The sequence below is a fragment of the Rousettus aegyptiacus genome, unplaced genomic scaffold, assembly GCF_014176215.1.
Source record: "Rousettus aegyptiacus isolate mRouAeg1 unplaced genomic scaffold, mRouAeg1.p scaffold_m13_p_4, whole genome shotgun sequence".
Taxonomy (NCBI): domain Eukaryota; kingdom Metazoa; phylum Chordata; class Mammalia; order Chiroptera; family Pteropodidae; genus Rousettus; species Rousettus aegyptiacus.
This window is the reverse complement of record NW_023416307.1, coordinates 155,892,178-155,905,275: the sequence shown is the minus strand read 5'-3', so window position 1 is coordinate 155,905,275 and position 13,098 is coordinate 155,892,178. Positions and strand designations below refer to the sequence as shown.

The window sequence follows — 13,098 nt, the reverse complement described above, 5'->3', positions numbered from 1 at the left end:
GGGTGGGGGCCCAGGGACGCTGAACCTCAGGTTAAGGAGGGGGACCCAGAAGGGTGGGGTACTTCAGGATGGGGTGGGGGCTTCCTGAAGGGCAGAGGGGTGAGGACAGGGACTGCAGGGCGGCAGGGGCCCAGCCATGGCCTCCTCTGCTCTCTGGTGGGAATGAGACGCTGTGAGAGGAAGCCCCCCCTTGGGGGTGGGTGAGTCCTGATTAGGTAGGGGGGAAGGGGTGGGGAGTGGAAAGGGGGCAGGGGGAGGGGGAAGGGGCGGGAGGAATGGCGATTGGGAGGTGAGAGGGGATGCCTGTCAGGTTGAGACCCGACCTACAGGAAATGGGGAATGAACCTGGGGGGATGAACTCGGCAGCTTTCGGGAGTACCAGAGGGAGGGGCTGGCAAGCCTCATGCTCCCCACCGGCCCAGGTCTCACAGCAAGGGTACAGGCAGGCCCGTCAGGGACCCCCGTGCGCCCTTCTCGCGGGTCCTCAGGGAGCCCCTGCATAGCCCCACAGGCACCCAGGACCCCACGGCCCCACCCTTCCCCGTCGGGAGACACAGAGCACTGACGGGCCTTCTGGGGAAAGACGCACTGAGGTGGGTACACCCCCTGTTCCCACCCCCTGGCAGCAGGCAAGGCGGAGGCCCACGCCGGCTGAGGGTGCCAGGCACCAAGAGCTCCGGCCCTGCGCCCTCAGCAGCCCCACGGCTAGTCTTCCTTGCCTGTGGGACCGCGCGCTCCGGGAGAAGGGAGGCCACCCCTGAATCGGTCACATTTGGTCCCCAGGTCCTGGCAGCACATCGTTCCCGTTTCTTAGAGAGCTCCGAGGCCCAGAGAGGCTGCTCCTCCTCCCAGGTCACAGCACCCTCCTCCCCTCTCCCGCCCGGGGCAATGCCAGGTGTGAGGGAAACAGGATGGGGGGCGGGGCCCGCCAGTCCCTTCTTTCCCTGAGTAGACTGACTGTGAGTCTCAGATGGGCAGGTCCCACCCAGGGGTGCAGGTCGGGCCTGGTAAAATCACGTGGGCCAAGGGGCAAGAAGAACAGCTGGTCCGAACTGGCCAGGGGTCGTCCCTGGGAGCGCCCGCCCCAGAGAGCCCCCGGGGTGTGCCAGCTCCGGCCTGGCTGAATGTGGGTGGCGGCGGTCAGGGGGCTGAGGGGTTGGAGGTCTGTATGGTCACCGGGCACGACTGGGCAGCGGGTGGCTGTGGGAACTCTGAGAGCTCCAGAGCAGGGCTGGGGGTGCTCCCCACGCCCACCTCCACTCCGCCCGGCTCTACGGCTGTCTGTCCAGATGTTGGCGCCCATTGCAAGCAACCTGGGCTGGACAGATGGCTCCCCAGGAAGGAGGCTGGTGAGAAATGGGCTTCCCCTGCGGCCCTGGGAGGGCGTGAACCCCGACGCACCCCGTGGCAGGCCCTGGGGGAGACGAATCGGTGCCCGGGAATGGGATGCGCCCCCAGCAGCTGTGCCGTGCCTGCTGGGAAAGGACATACCTGAGTTCAGATAAGGCCGAGGTGACCAGCGGCCCCCACACTCTGCTCCCATTGTTTCTGGTCTGACCTTCCCTCGGTCACTTCCTGGTTACGTTCTCAGTCTCCAGGTGGTAAGATCTAAGCTTGCCTGTAGCTCAGGTGGCTGACTGGCAGTGACCCCAGGCCCTGCCCGCTGCCTTGTCCTGGCCCCACATCCCCAGGCTATCCGTGTGGACAACGGGTGTCCCCCACATACTCCTCACACCACCCTCCACTGAGACCCGCTGTCAGGGAAGGCAGTGGAGGCAGCTCCGGCCGTGAGCTGTTCTTCCTGCCTCCTGACGGGGCTGCAGACTGGAGGCTCAGGGACCCGGCCAGCTCCGCCTAGGGACCTCCTCTGGAAGAAGCCGACCTAGTCCCTTCTCCTTGGTATCGTACATCTCTTGTGGCCCCTTTCACAGTCGAACCGCTCTGTATCTGCTTTATCCTCCCTTCCCATGGGACTGAGAGCTCTGGAAGGGTGGGGACCATTCTGTGTCAGTCACGCTTGGTCCCCAGGTCCTGGCGGCACTGGGCAGCCACTCAGCCAGCTGAGGGAGTAACGGATCACGGGGTACAGCAGGTACGTTTCCAAGCTTGAAGGCAAGTTCATTGGCTGATGTGCCCATATTTCCTGGGCTCTAAGGTGGGCGGTGGGTGAGGAGCGGTGTTGGGCATTAGCCACACGTGGTTTCCGCCTGTCCGGAGCTCAGAATCTTCCAAGAGGACGGGGCCAGGACTGAGGGAGTCGGCGCCGTGGAGCCCAGAGAGATCTGAGGGGGACGGACTGTCCGAGCACCAGGACACTGGCTGGGCCGTGGCGGCTGGGGGTCCGGGGTGCTTCCTTCAGGGGCTCTACGGAGAACACTGTCATCGGGCGGGTGGGCTGAGAAGACTTCCTGAGTTTCTATGTTTCCAGCCTGATCAGCCAGCCGCGATGACACCCAGTGACCCTGTACTCCCAGCTCTGATCCGCCCCCTGGTCTTGTGGCTGAGTCACCTCAGCCACGGACAGAACAATTTATAAATTTATATTCTCCATTCCTTAGCAGACACCCCTATGCCCACCCCTACAGATAGTCTGACAGCCTTAGCTCCACCCAAGGGGGGGCTGGTCTTCTCAATCTTTACCTGGAGAATCCCACTGATGAGGGCACCCACCTCGTCCCAGACCAAGAGCCCTCTCCCACCACACTGTGCCCCGAATTAGGCATCGCCCCCGCCCCCACTCTTTGGCTCCCGGGGTGGCGCAGATCATGAGCTGTGAGATTTTACCTAGGTATCCTGCTGTCTCTGAACCTTTGGGGTCCCCCAGCTCTAGAGCAGGGATGCTGGCCCCTTGGCCAGCAGGTGGCCAGCCAAGAAAGAGGGCATGCGGCCTGGATTCGGGCTGGCACATTCCACGGTCTATCAACAGTTGCTGGCATTTTCCCAGCTTCTTTTCTAAAAGGCCCCTGGGGAGGCAGGCTCTGGGCCCCGGTTCCCGGTTCTGCAGCCCCAGGGACCCCTCTCCACCGGGACAGAGCACCTTCCTGTTCCTTGGCGTTTGGGGATCAGGCTGGTCCAGGGATCCCACCAGTGAGTATGAGGCCTGCTCCCCTCATGATGTGTGATGTGGGTTGTGGGGGACAGGATGCTGGCTCTGATCCCAGAGGGGAGAAGGTGCCAAGAGTCTAGGCCATCAGGTGTCCTAGGAAGGGGCGGTCTCTGTTCCCATCCTCCCCAGCCGAAGGCTTGGCTCACCCCTGTCCTGTCCTGATGGCCCTTCTCTCCTCTGCACCCCTCTTCTGGCTTCGAATGGGGGCTCCAGTGTTGCACAAGCCTCCAGGACCAGTGGACCTTCTTAGAGGCTCTGCCTGGCCAGACAGTGGCCGCTGGTGTCCAGCCCCTGTCAGCAGCTCTCACTGAGCAAGGCTCATCAGACGCCTGTCACTCGGACGAGGAACCCCTAGCAGTGTGGATGGAGGCCGTGACCGAGCCGTGGTCTGGCTCACGATCAGTTGATCAGTTCCCTGGTCTTGGGAAGCTCTTTGGGGGGCCCAGGAGCCACAGATTACTGGGGTAGGAGGGATGGCTCCCCCTGGGTCCATAACCCTGGGGGAGGGGGGTCGGGCTGTAGATGTGACTGGGATGTGAGCAGAGACTCCCATAGAAAGGCTCAGGGAGCAGGGTGTCCCCACCGAGGACATCTCCACTCTCCTCTAGGGCTTGGTCTGGGCTCCCTCCTTCCCAGCCTAGCCTGGTGCTCCTCTGTCTGGGAGCCTGGGAGGGACAGAAGACAAGTGGGCGGGTGGTGGGTGGCGCCCACAACACTTCTCCGTCCTGTGACCCCCTCCCGACCCATCCCCATCGTCCCTTCCCAGAAGGCTCTGGTTTAACCCTCCGTCCCCCACCTCTCTCGCTGGCTGGCAGGAGACTAGAAAAGAGTTAACCATATCTGCCCTCGAGAAACCTGTGGCTTCGTCTGGGCCAAGGGAGCCTACAGGGCTGATGGGAACGATGATTCCTGAAAAGCGGCAAACACAGACTTTATTATTCTGCATGTGGGGGGCCACAGACCCAGGCGCTCAGGCACTTGTGGACCCTGAAAGGGCCTTGTGGGCCCTTGGTGTGGGGACAGCAGGGAGCCCCCCACCCCTGACCCGAGTGGAGCGGATGCTGGGGTCGGGGTCGCTATTGAACCGAGCATGGGGAGGGCAGTGCTTCCCAAACCAGCCTCTGGCCTCCTGGGCGCCCCTGATTAGGTGAGGGGGGAGCAGGAGTGGGCAGGGCCTCAGGCGGTGGGGCTCCAGCTAGGGGTTCTGTGTACTCCACCGAGGCTGGCCTACCCATCTATCCCCCAGAAGTGCTGTTGCTATGGGGTCTTGGCCCTTGAACTCAAGAGACAGGGAAGCTGGAAGTGACTTCTCTTTGGCCTTGGCACTCACTCACCTGGTGGCCAATCTACTCTGCTCAGGGAGGTACCTACCTGTCTGTCCTGGGCTGTCAGCTCCTCTTCTCCCAGCCAGGAGGCAGATGGGGTCAGGGAGGGGCTGCTGGGCCTTGTGAATTTACGATGACCTGACTAATGAAGCCAGTGCCCCGGAGGACCTGAGAGGGAGGGGCCACCAGGTAATGGACTGTGCCTGCACGCCCATCTCTCCATCCTTCTCAGACGCCCTCTGCCCAAATCCGGGGAGCTGGAATTCCACTAAGCTAAGCTACTTAGCCGCAGGACGCAGCATAAACAACATCTGTCCCCTGTTGTCCGGGGTCTGGGCCCTGATGCCTTGAGACCCTCAGATGAGCCCTGGGGACACAGTGGGGAGGCTGGGGAGGGTCCCCGCTGACCCGCCCTGATCCTGCATTATGCACACGGCCTCACGGGCTGCACCCATGACCTGGCTCCCCAAGGTGTGCTGGCTTCTGCCTGCCCAGCCATGCAGAGCCCTTGTCTTCTCACTGTAAACCTGGGCCTAGAGAGGTGATGGGGAAAAGGCGGCCCCACTCCCCAGGGTCTAGCCTGGGTGGAGGAGTCAAGGAGGAATGGGACCGAGTCTTCCCACCAGCCCCTCCGACTCTCTACGTCTGGCCTGGCCGTCTGGCTGGTGGCTGTGAGCCACACCCCAACCCCCCTCAGCCTTCTAAGATTCAGAGAAGAAAAGAGAAGAATGAGGTGTCTGAGGATGAGGATTGAGGGGTGGAAATTACCTCAACTGAATTTTAAAAACCCCTGGCTGGTTGCCATGGTAACATAAAGGTGCATCCCATTGCCATGGCAACAGGCAAACACCGAGGTCTGCTGCTGGGATTGGGGATTTGGGATGTGGCCGGAGGGGAGGGGTTGGGCGGGGGAGGCTGGGCCTGGGCTATAGCAGTTGTGGTGTGGGGGGTGCTATGCAGCCTGGGGTCGCTTACTCCCACCTTTTTGGGGGCCAGGAGGCCAGGCTGGGTGCTTCCGCTCTGGCAGTGGGATCAGAGGAGAAAGACTGTTGGGAGTAAGCCCCACCACCCACCCTTATCTCACACGTTTCTGGCCTAGGAGCCCCGACGGGATTCTGAACCTGCCTAACTGGGCAGAGCCAGGCTCGGAGAGCATCCCAGTGGCCCCTGACCTTAGGGAGTAGTGGTCTGAGAGCCACATCAGTCACTGGTCCCAAAAAAGAAAAGTGCAATGGCCAGGAAACAGGTCCATGAGGCCCGGAGGACAGCTGCGTGGCACCCCGAGGACAGCTCACACACGGCTGGAGGGCGGCTCCGGAGGCGGCAGGCGTCCGCTCTGGACCCAGCCTCCAGGGCTCCAGACCTGCCGCCAGGACCCTGCTTTAGTGTGACAGTCCAGGGAGGGGCAGAAGGGCTCCTGCTCTGTCACCACCGAGGACACTCTCGGGAAGCCCAAGACAGCCCGGCAGACAGAAACACAGGTCAGATTTGACAGGTCATGGCGTCGGCTCGGAACTGACTTCTGCAATCACTGGTCTCAACTGGCCCGCTCACATCCGTGAATTCAGGGCCCAGGGCTGGACACTCAGGCTTGCTGGCCCCGCGGCCTGACATCCACCATCAGAGTCAGTCTCTGGGGTTCCCCGTGACGCCGTAAGATGCTTGTTAGACACACCTGGGAGCATCTCGGCTCCGGACTCTCAGGCTTTTCCATTAATGCATTAGTGTAGCCAAGGTTCAGAGATTACATGGGCTGCCTGTGGCCTTGGAGACCTGGCTCAGTGTGTGTGTGTGTGTGTCTGTGTGTGTGTGTGTGCGCGCGCGTACAGGACAGTCAGCAAAGGATATGGGGATGTCTACCTTCCCAGCCTGCCAGCCTCAAGCAGACTTGTTACAATCTAGACTCCCAGGCCCACTCGCAGAGTTTCCTTCTGCTGAGAGCATGGCCTGGGCAGAGATTCTGAGCAGACATTGGAGCATCAGGCAGGCCGCTGCCTCCTGGGCTACCCAGGGAGGTGGTGTGACACCCTCCAGGGGCTACCTGGGGTGGGTAGTGAGAGGAGCAAGTTGGTCTAAGGGCAAGGCAGCCCTCAGGCCGGGAGAGACACCTCCTGACTGCAGAAGTTGAGGAAGAACCTAAGGCACCCCGATGCTTCCCGCCCTCCTTTAAGACGCTGCCTGGGCCTGCTCTTCCAGGAGGCTGCACGCTGGTGGGTGGGAGGAGCCTCCCTGGCTCCCCCGGCCCAAGGGCAGGTCCATGCTTCGCACAGGGCCCCCGGCCCAACTGCCCCAGCTTGGGAGGGGAGACCCGGCCCAGGGCTCCCTGCTCTGATTCTCCTCCCCGCTAGATCACGTCGTCCCAGGTTAATGAATTTCCAATGCCCCTCGGCCCTCAGCAACAGCAATTCTGCTGAACACAGAAACCATCCTGGCGAAGGCCCCACGTGCCCGCTGCTGCCAACACCTGCCCTGGCACAGCCAGGCCATGGAAGGCAGCGCCGGATTGGGGTCAGATGAGGCATCTACCACCCGGCCTGGAAGGCACAGACCCTGACCCCGATGCGGGTAGGGGCTCGGGTGCACCCAGCCCTCGCCTCTCTCTCTCTCTCTCTCACACACACACGTAGGCGCTTCCACGCAGGGACCACAGGCGCAGTTCAGCTTGCCCACCAGGACTTGGGAGCTCTGGCCAAGAGGCACTTTCCCCCGAGATGGCCAGCCCCTCTTCAGGGCAGGAATCCCGGAGCTGCCCCCAAGCCCTGTGGCCGGGGCCTGCATCAGTCACGGTCCCCACCCTCATCCCTGGCTGTGCCAAGTCGGCGGCAGGCACTGCAGCCTCAGCTGGTACGTGACGCATGGCAGCACCTGGGAACACCTCGGACTGCATGCGAAAGGCCCGCCTTCTCCCGCAGCTGAGGCCCCCAGCGCGGCCGGTCCACGTCCGCCTCCGCCCTGCACCAACAAGTGCCTGGTCTTTCACTTTCTCTTAGAAGGCTCGGCCAGGCAGGACCCAGGGGGGCTGGCGGCTCGCCGGTGAGCCTGGAAAGATAAAGATCTGGGGCCCACGGGGCAGGCGCCAGGTGGGGGAGGTGGGGCTCCTCCCCTAGGCCCCACCTCTCATCAGCGGCCCTGAGCCCTCTTGGCAGTGTAGGCTGGCTGCAGTATGGGGATTGCTCCTAGTGGGCAGGTTTGGAATGCTGGGTGACCCCTTGGATCGCCTCTCTCCACCGTCACCCTGGCCAAGAATGCCCAGAAGCTCACCGGATTCTCCATTAACAAAGACGAAGATCCCTTTTCAATTTCAGGGTTGCTTTGAATACCCTGGTTCAGGTGCCCCTGTGCGGAGCCGGTCCCACCCTGGGCACCAGAGTTGTCTGCACCGGAGCAGAAATTAAATGTGCCTCAAGTACAATGTGTACCCCTGACTCCAATATGAGACCTGCCGGGGCCAGGGACAGTGGCCTTGGCCAGTGTGGCGCCTTGGAGGCAGCCCCCTTGCTCACCCCCTGCTCCTGAGCTGCACCCCATTTCAGCCTCTCACTACTGTGGAGCCTGGGAGGTCTACCCACCCAGTCAGGCCCAGCCGGACCCAGGATCAGACCCAGGGCCTGGAGACTTAGCTCTGCCCCCAGAAACTCAAGTTCTGTGGTTTTGACGTCTCCCTGCAACCCCAGGACAAAGATTTGGGCTGGGACCTGGCAGATCCAGCTTATCTTGTCATAAATATTTATCAGGCTCCAGGGGCCTGAGCCTGCAGCTGGCTTGGGGGTGGGGGTGGGGGTGGGGGCAGATGCTTCAGGATCTCAAAGCCCTTCCCTAATGAGGATGCTGTGAGGGAGAGTGCCACCTGGGCCTTGGGATCTTTGGGGAGGGGGCGGACAGATGGACAGCGGGACAGTTAGGAAAGCCTGGGGGCACTTGGGAATGCTCCAGCAACCGGCCCTCCCCATGCACCCCAGGAATGTGGGGGAGGAGTAGCCGGAAGAGGCCAAGGCTACAGGAGATATGGCAGCCTCCTCCCCGAACCGTCCTCCCCCGAGGAGCCTTGAGCCCTGGGCTCCCGCATCGTGTCCTCCTACCCGCAAAGCCCTCCTAGAGCTATGCTCCGACAGACACCCCGTCCCTGCTCCCAGGGCCACAGTCCGCAAGCCGTGCCCCACGCCCGCCTCTCCCACACCTCCCCACGCCTGCCTGCAGAACTGGGGTCCATACTCCGCGTCCTCCCTGAGCCACGCTTCGGTCTTCCCAGAACTGGGCTGCGCAAGCTACTCCCCGCCCTGTGCTCTCGGGAGACCCCCTTCACCCAGCACGAGCCCCTCTCCTCTCGTCAGGCGGGACTCCTGACCTCAGGCCCTGGAAACCCCAGGGTGAGCAGAGCGGAGGCCGGTCGGGGCCTCGGTCCCAGCTCTCCTGCGCGCACGGCCCGCCCCCTTCCTCATTGGCATGCTGGTGGGACCCACAGGTGGAATCAAAGCTCTTTGCTCAGAGCCGAGCTGCTCAGCAGGGAGCTGGGCGCCTTCATCTCCTCGGTGCTGGGGAGTAGGGAGCTAGGGGCAGAGAGGGCACATTTGGGGACCCAGAGTCTCCTCCTCACTGCCATAAGCAGGCACAGCTGCAGATAAGGGGGCTGCTGGAGCCAGTGAACACCCCCGGTAGATAATGATGGGCTGTGGGGGAAGGGACAGCCTCAGGCACAGCCTGGGGGGGAGGCTGCCTCCCAAAGCCCAGAGCCTCATTAGTGGAAGCCCGGGAGGGAGACAGCTAAGTGGGTCAGTCCCCTCCCCCAGCCTTCCTGACAGGTGTGGGTGGGAGGGAGGATCTCAGCCTATTGTCCCCCACTGAAGTCGGTCCCTCTCTGTCTCCTCTCCCTCCAGCCCCTCCTCGAGCCCCCTGCCCCTCACAGAGCCCCTTTCTTCTCCCCGGGCCCACCTCCTTACCCCCTCTGAGTCCCCTTTCCCTCCCTGAGACGCCCTCTGTGGCCTCCTTCCCCTTCCTGAGCCCCTCCCCCTCCCTGCATTACCCCCACCCCCCAGGTGCTGGCCCCTCAGCCAGCCTCCCCAAGGCATCCTCCAGACGGAGCCACACCTGGGAGAAATTGAAATCTTAGAATCTTTTTCTACCTCCGCCAGTGAAGCAGACATCCCTGTCCTGGCCACGAAAGGCAGTAAAACACCGCTCCGCTGGGGCCGGCAAGGGCCGTGCCAGAACAAGCATCCAGATTTTGCAGAGGGAGCCAGGCAGGGCGCGCTGTGGGCTCCGAGCCAGGGCTTCTCTGCCCCTCACCCCCACACCCGGCCGTCGCTGGACTTCCACTCTGGGGTCTACAGCTCCCCTCTTTGCCCCATAGTTATAAAGCTGATTGTCCTGGCAGATCCATCTTGGGAGTAAGGTGGGCATAGGAGAGATGGGGGTGCATCCCAGAGGCGGGGTCTTCTTTTTCAGGGTGAGGAGGTTCAAAGAGATAGGCCCTGCTGCTAGAGCCAGGTGAGGGCACGATGGACAGACAGCCTGTCAGCTGCCCCCTGGCCCCTGCAGCCTTTGGCTGGGCCCCTCCCTGATGAAGGACTTTCTAGGGCTCTTCATTTCCTGTCAAGGCCCCCTTCCTTGGGCTCTGAGAAACCTCTGGACCTGCCAACTGGCTTCAGGGCAGAGGGTATTGTATGGACGATGCTCTGCCACCCTTGATGCCCTTGTCCTTGACGTCCTCCCAGGACGCAGTTCTGGGAGGGGCTGGGTGACCGTCCTGGTTCTCCCAAGCCCCACCCCAGCCTGAGGCCCCAGGCTCACTGCAGCCCGATGAGTCTGTCTGGCTGCACAAGAGTTAATCCCAGGGTGCCCCCCCCCCACCACGTGTGCACAGTCAAATTCCAGGAACGCTTTCCATTAAGGACGCTTGGAGCAGATTTCATTTACATTAATAAGAACCAGAAATATGGGGGGGGGGTGCGCGTGTGGTTACTGCTCAGGGTTTGCAGGAGGCTGGTGGGGCTCGAGCGAGTGGCTCAGGTCGGGGCGCCCGGTATTAGAGGAGAGGCACAGCCAAGCCTCGTCTGAGGGGCGAAGCAGTGTCCACCCAGTCCTAGGAGAGTCCCGAGGGGCGATGGCAGAGCCCAGTGATTCTGGGGACATCTAGCCAGAGGGGGCTGGAAGAGCCAACCTGGTCCTAGGGTCTCCCAGTCTGAGGAAATGGCAGAGGCTTCCCCGTCTCGGGTGGGATAGGTCGCCAACCCTGGGAAATGACAATGGGCAGAGGCAAGAGCCCTGGGTGTCCACGAGCTGTTGGTGTCAGCCGGGGTTTGCTGCTGCCCGTGTCTGAGCCTCAGTTTACCAGTCTGTTTGAGAAGCTGCAGGTATTAGAAGGAAAGGTCCTGAGCCTTGAGCCAATCAATCTATTTGAGGAGCATCTGCCCCCTTTCTCGGCCTCCCCTCCCCCTTCGGCTCTGCCTTTTGACCCTAGAGCTGAGCAGTGGATCTTGTTTGGTAAGCTCAGGAGTCTTTCGGGGTGGACGCCCCCAAGATCCACCTCCCTGGGAACGGGGGAGCCGCAGAGTGACTGCGTGCGTGAGCGAGGGTGTGCCTGCCCTTCCCGCCTCCCAACTGGCTTCCTCCTTCTGGGGCTAGCAAGGGAGTCTGCTTCCCGCCTCCTGGGGCTGGAGCAGGGTGCACAGGGGGAGTTTTCATGACGTGGCCTGCCTCCGACAGGTGGTTAGCTGGGGAGCGGCACGCGTGAGCTCGCGTGCTTCATGTATGAGGGCGGGTGTGGGGGGAGACTGGGGTCTGCAGGTAGCTGCATGTCCGCCTCCGGCACACGTTGAGAGTGCCGGGGAAGCTCGCCTGCTGCCGCTGCTGCCGCTGCCGTCAGGGCCTGTGCGTGCACGTGCACGTGCACTCCTGCTGCATGCCCGTGAGCGCGCAGGGTCGCCCCTCAGCCCAGCCAGGGGGTGGAGGAGAAAGAAGAAAGGAAGCGCCCGCATGGTGCCCCCCCACCCCAGGATTTGAGCCCAGCCTTGCCTGTTTCAGGCCCCACAGATCTGGCCTGGGCATCATGGGGTACTGAATCCAAACTTCGCACAGCAGGCTGGGCTCCCACATCTGCACCACCCCCAGAGCCGAGCGAGAAGGAAGTGGGGGGACACTTAATTACATCCATGAGTCATTCTCAAATAGCTCTGTCCTGCCAGACTTGGAGCAGAGGTGCCTGCCTGGAGATGGCAGCCTGGCCTGGGTGCGCCAGGCGCTGGGGGCCTCGGTCGGGCAGGAAAGGCAGCGAGGGTCCTGGCCAGGGCTCCGTGCCCCTCCTCTCTCCCCACTGCCTGCTGCGGCCTCACCTCCCCGTCTGTGTGCAGAATTCACCCATTGCTGCTTGGCTGTCTTAGGCAGTCTTATCTGGTGGCAGCCAGGGGGTGGAGCGGATCCGACTCCCCCAGACCCGGCGGCCCCCGCCCTGCGTTATCTTGGCCCCCGCAGCTTCCTCCCGCCCCTAACAGCCTCAGACCTTTCCACTTCTCTTCCCAGCATCCTCTGGGCCTTGCTTTGTCTGCAGTTGTCTTTTCTCCTGCCTCCCCGTCCATCTTCTCTCCCCAGGGCATTGGGGGTGGGGGGTTGTCCCAAGGCTGAGCTCACTCCACCCCCGACACATCAGCTGGAGCATGTCTTGCCCAGAGTGGAAGCCTGACCCTGCGCTTGCAGCGAGGGACCCAGCTTCACCAAGTGAGTCATTTGGCTAGGGGCCAGCTGGGCCAGGCAGGGACATCTGGATCAGAACCCAGGCTCAGCATTTCCCAATTTGGTAACCTCCAGCAACTGCTCTGCTTTGAGCCTCAGTTTCCTGTTGAAACCAGAAGAAAGCGGTACCGGGACTAAGTGGGATGAGAGGGCTCTGCCCCTGGCTTGTGCCTCCTGTTGGAAAGCTCCCTCCTCCCACCCTTCAGGGGTCAGAATGAGGACAGTGGGCATCCCATGCCTCCGAGAGCCCCGGGCCAGCTCAGCCCCAACTCCCAGGGCCGTGGAGACAGAGGCTGTGGATCCGACGTGGGCTCCGGGAGGGTGAATAATCAGGCCGATGGGTGAAGGGAGCGAGAGGCAGAAATACATTTTGGCTGCAGACATTGCTTCCCTGGGTTGGAAAGAATTAAGAGGCTGAAGCACTTATCGGGCACAGGGCCAGCCTGGCCCTTGCCCCACAGCTGGGCAACAACTTTTTTGTGGGGATCCCTCAGGATAGGGGACCTATCAAGAACTTGCAAAGCCTGCAAACTCCGTGCGTGCCTGGCTCCACACAGAGCTTCAAGGCTGGAGTTCTGGCCAAGTTTTATTGAATCCCAGAGACCTGGAAGAGGCCCTGGGTCCCTCCTGCACCCCAGGACTTGCTGAGACACGATTCCACCACCACCTAATCCAGTCTTGCCAGATAGATGATAAAGTGCTGCCACCTGGTGGCCACTGGCAGCACAGTCACCCCCACCAGGACAATTCCCACCACCCCGCACCCCCAGCCCACCTGTTTGAGGGCATTCGTCCCTTGTCCCTCAGGGAATCAGGGTGGCTGGTGGCTGGATTCTGGGCGCCCTTGAGACCCTCAGCCAGACTGCGTGCCTGGGGAGCTTAGCTCAGGCCTGGCTGCTCATCTGGGCTTTGAAACTCGTTTGATGCGCGGCCATGACAGCT

General features: G+C 62.2%; 1 long non-coding RNA gene across 1 annotated transcript; it reads left to right on the top strand.

The window, feature by feature from the left end:
• The first annotated feature begins 340 nt into the window (after positions 1 to 340).
• On the top strand, positions 341 to 4,562 carry LOC118601767. Its single transcript, XR_004950588.1, has 2 exons — positions 341 to 593; positions 784 to 4,562. It is a non-coding gene; the product is annotated as an uncharacterized LOC118601767 (long non-coding RNA).
• Positions 4,563 to 13,098: the final 8,536 nt, after the last annotated feature.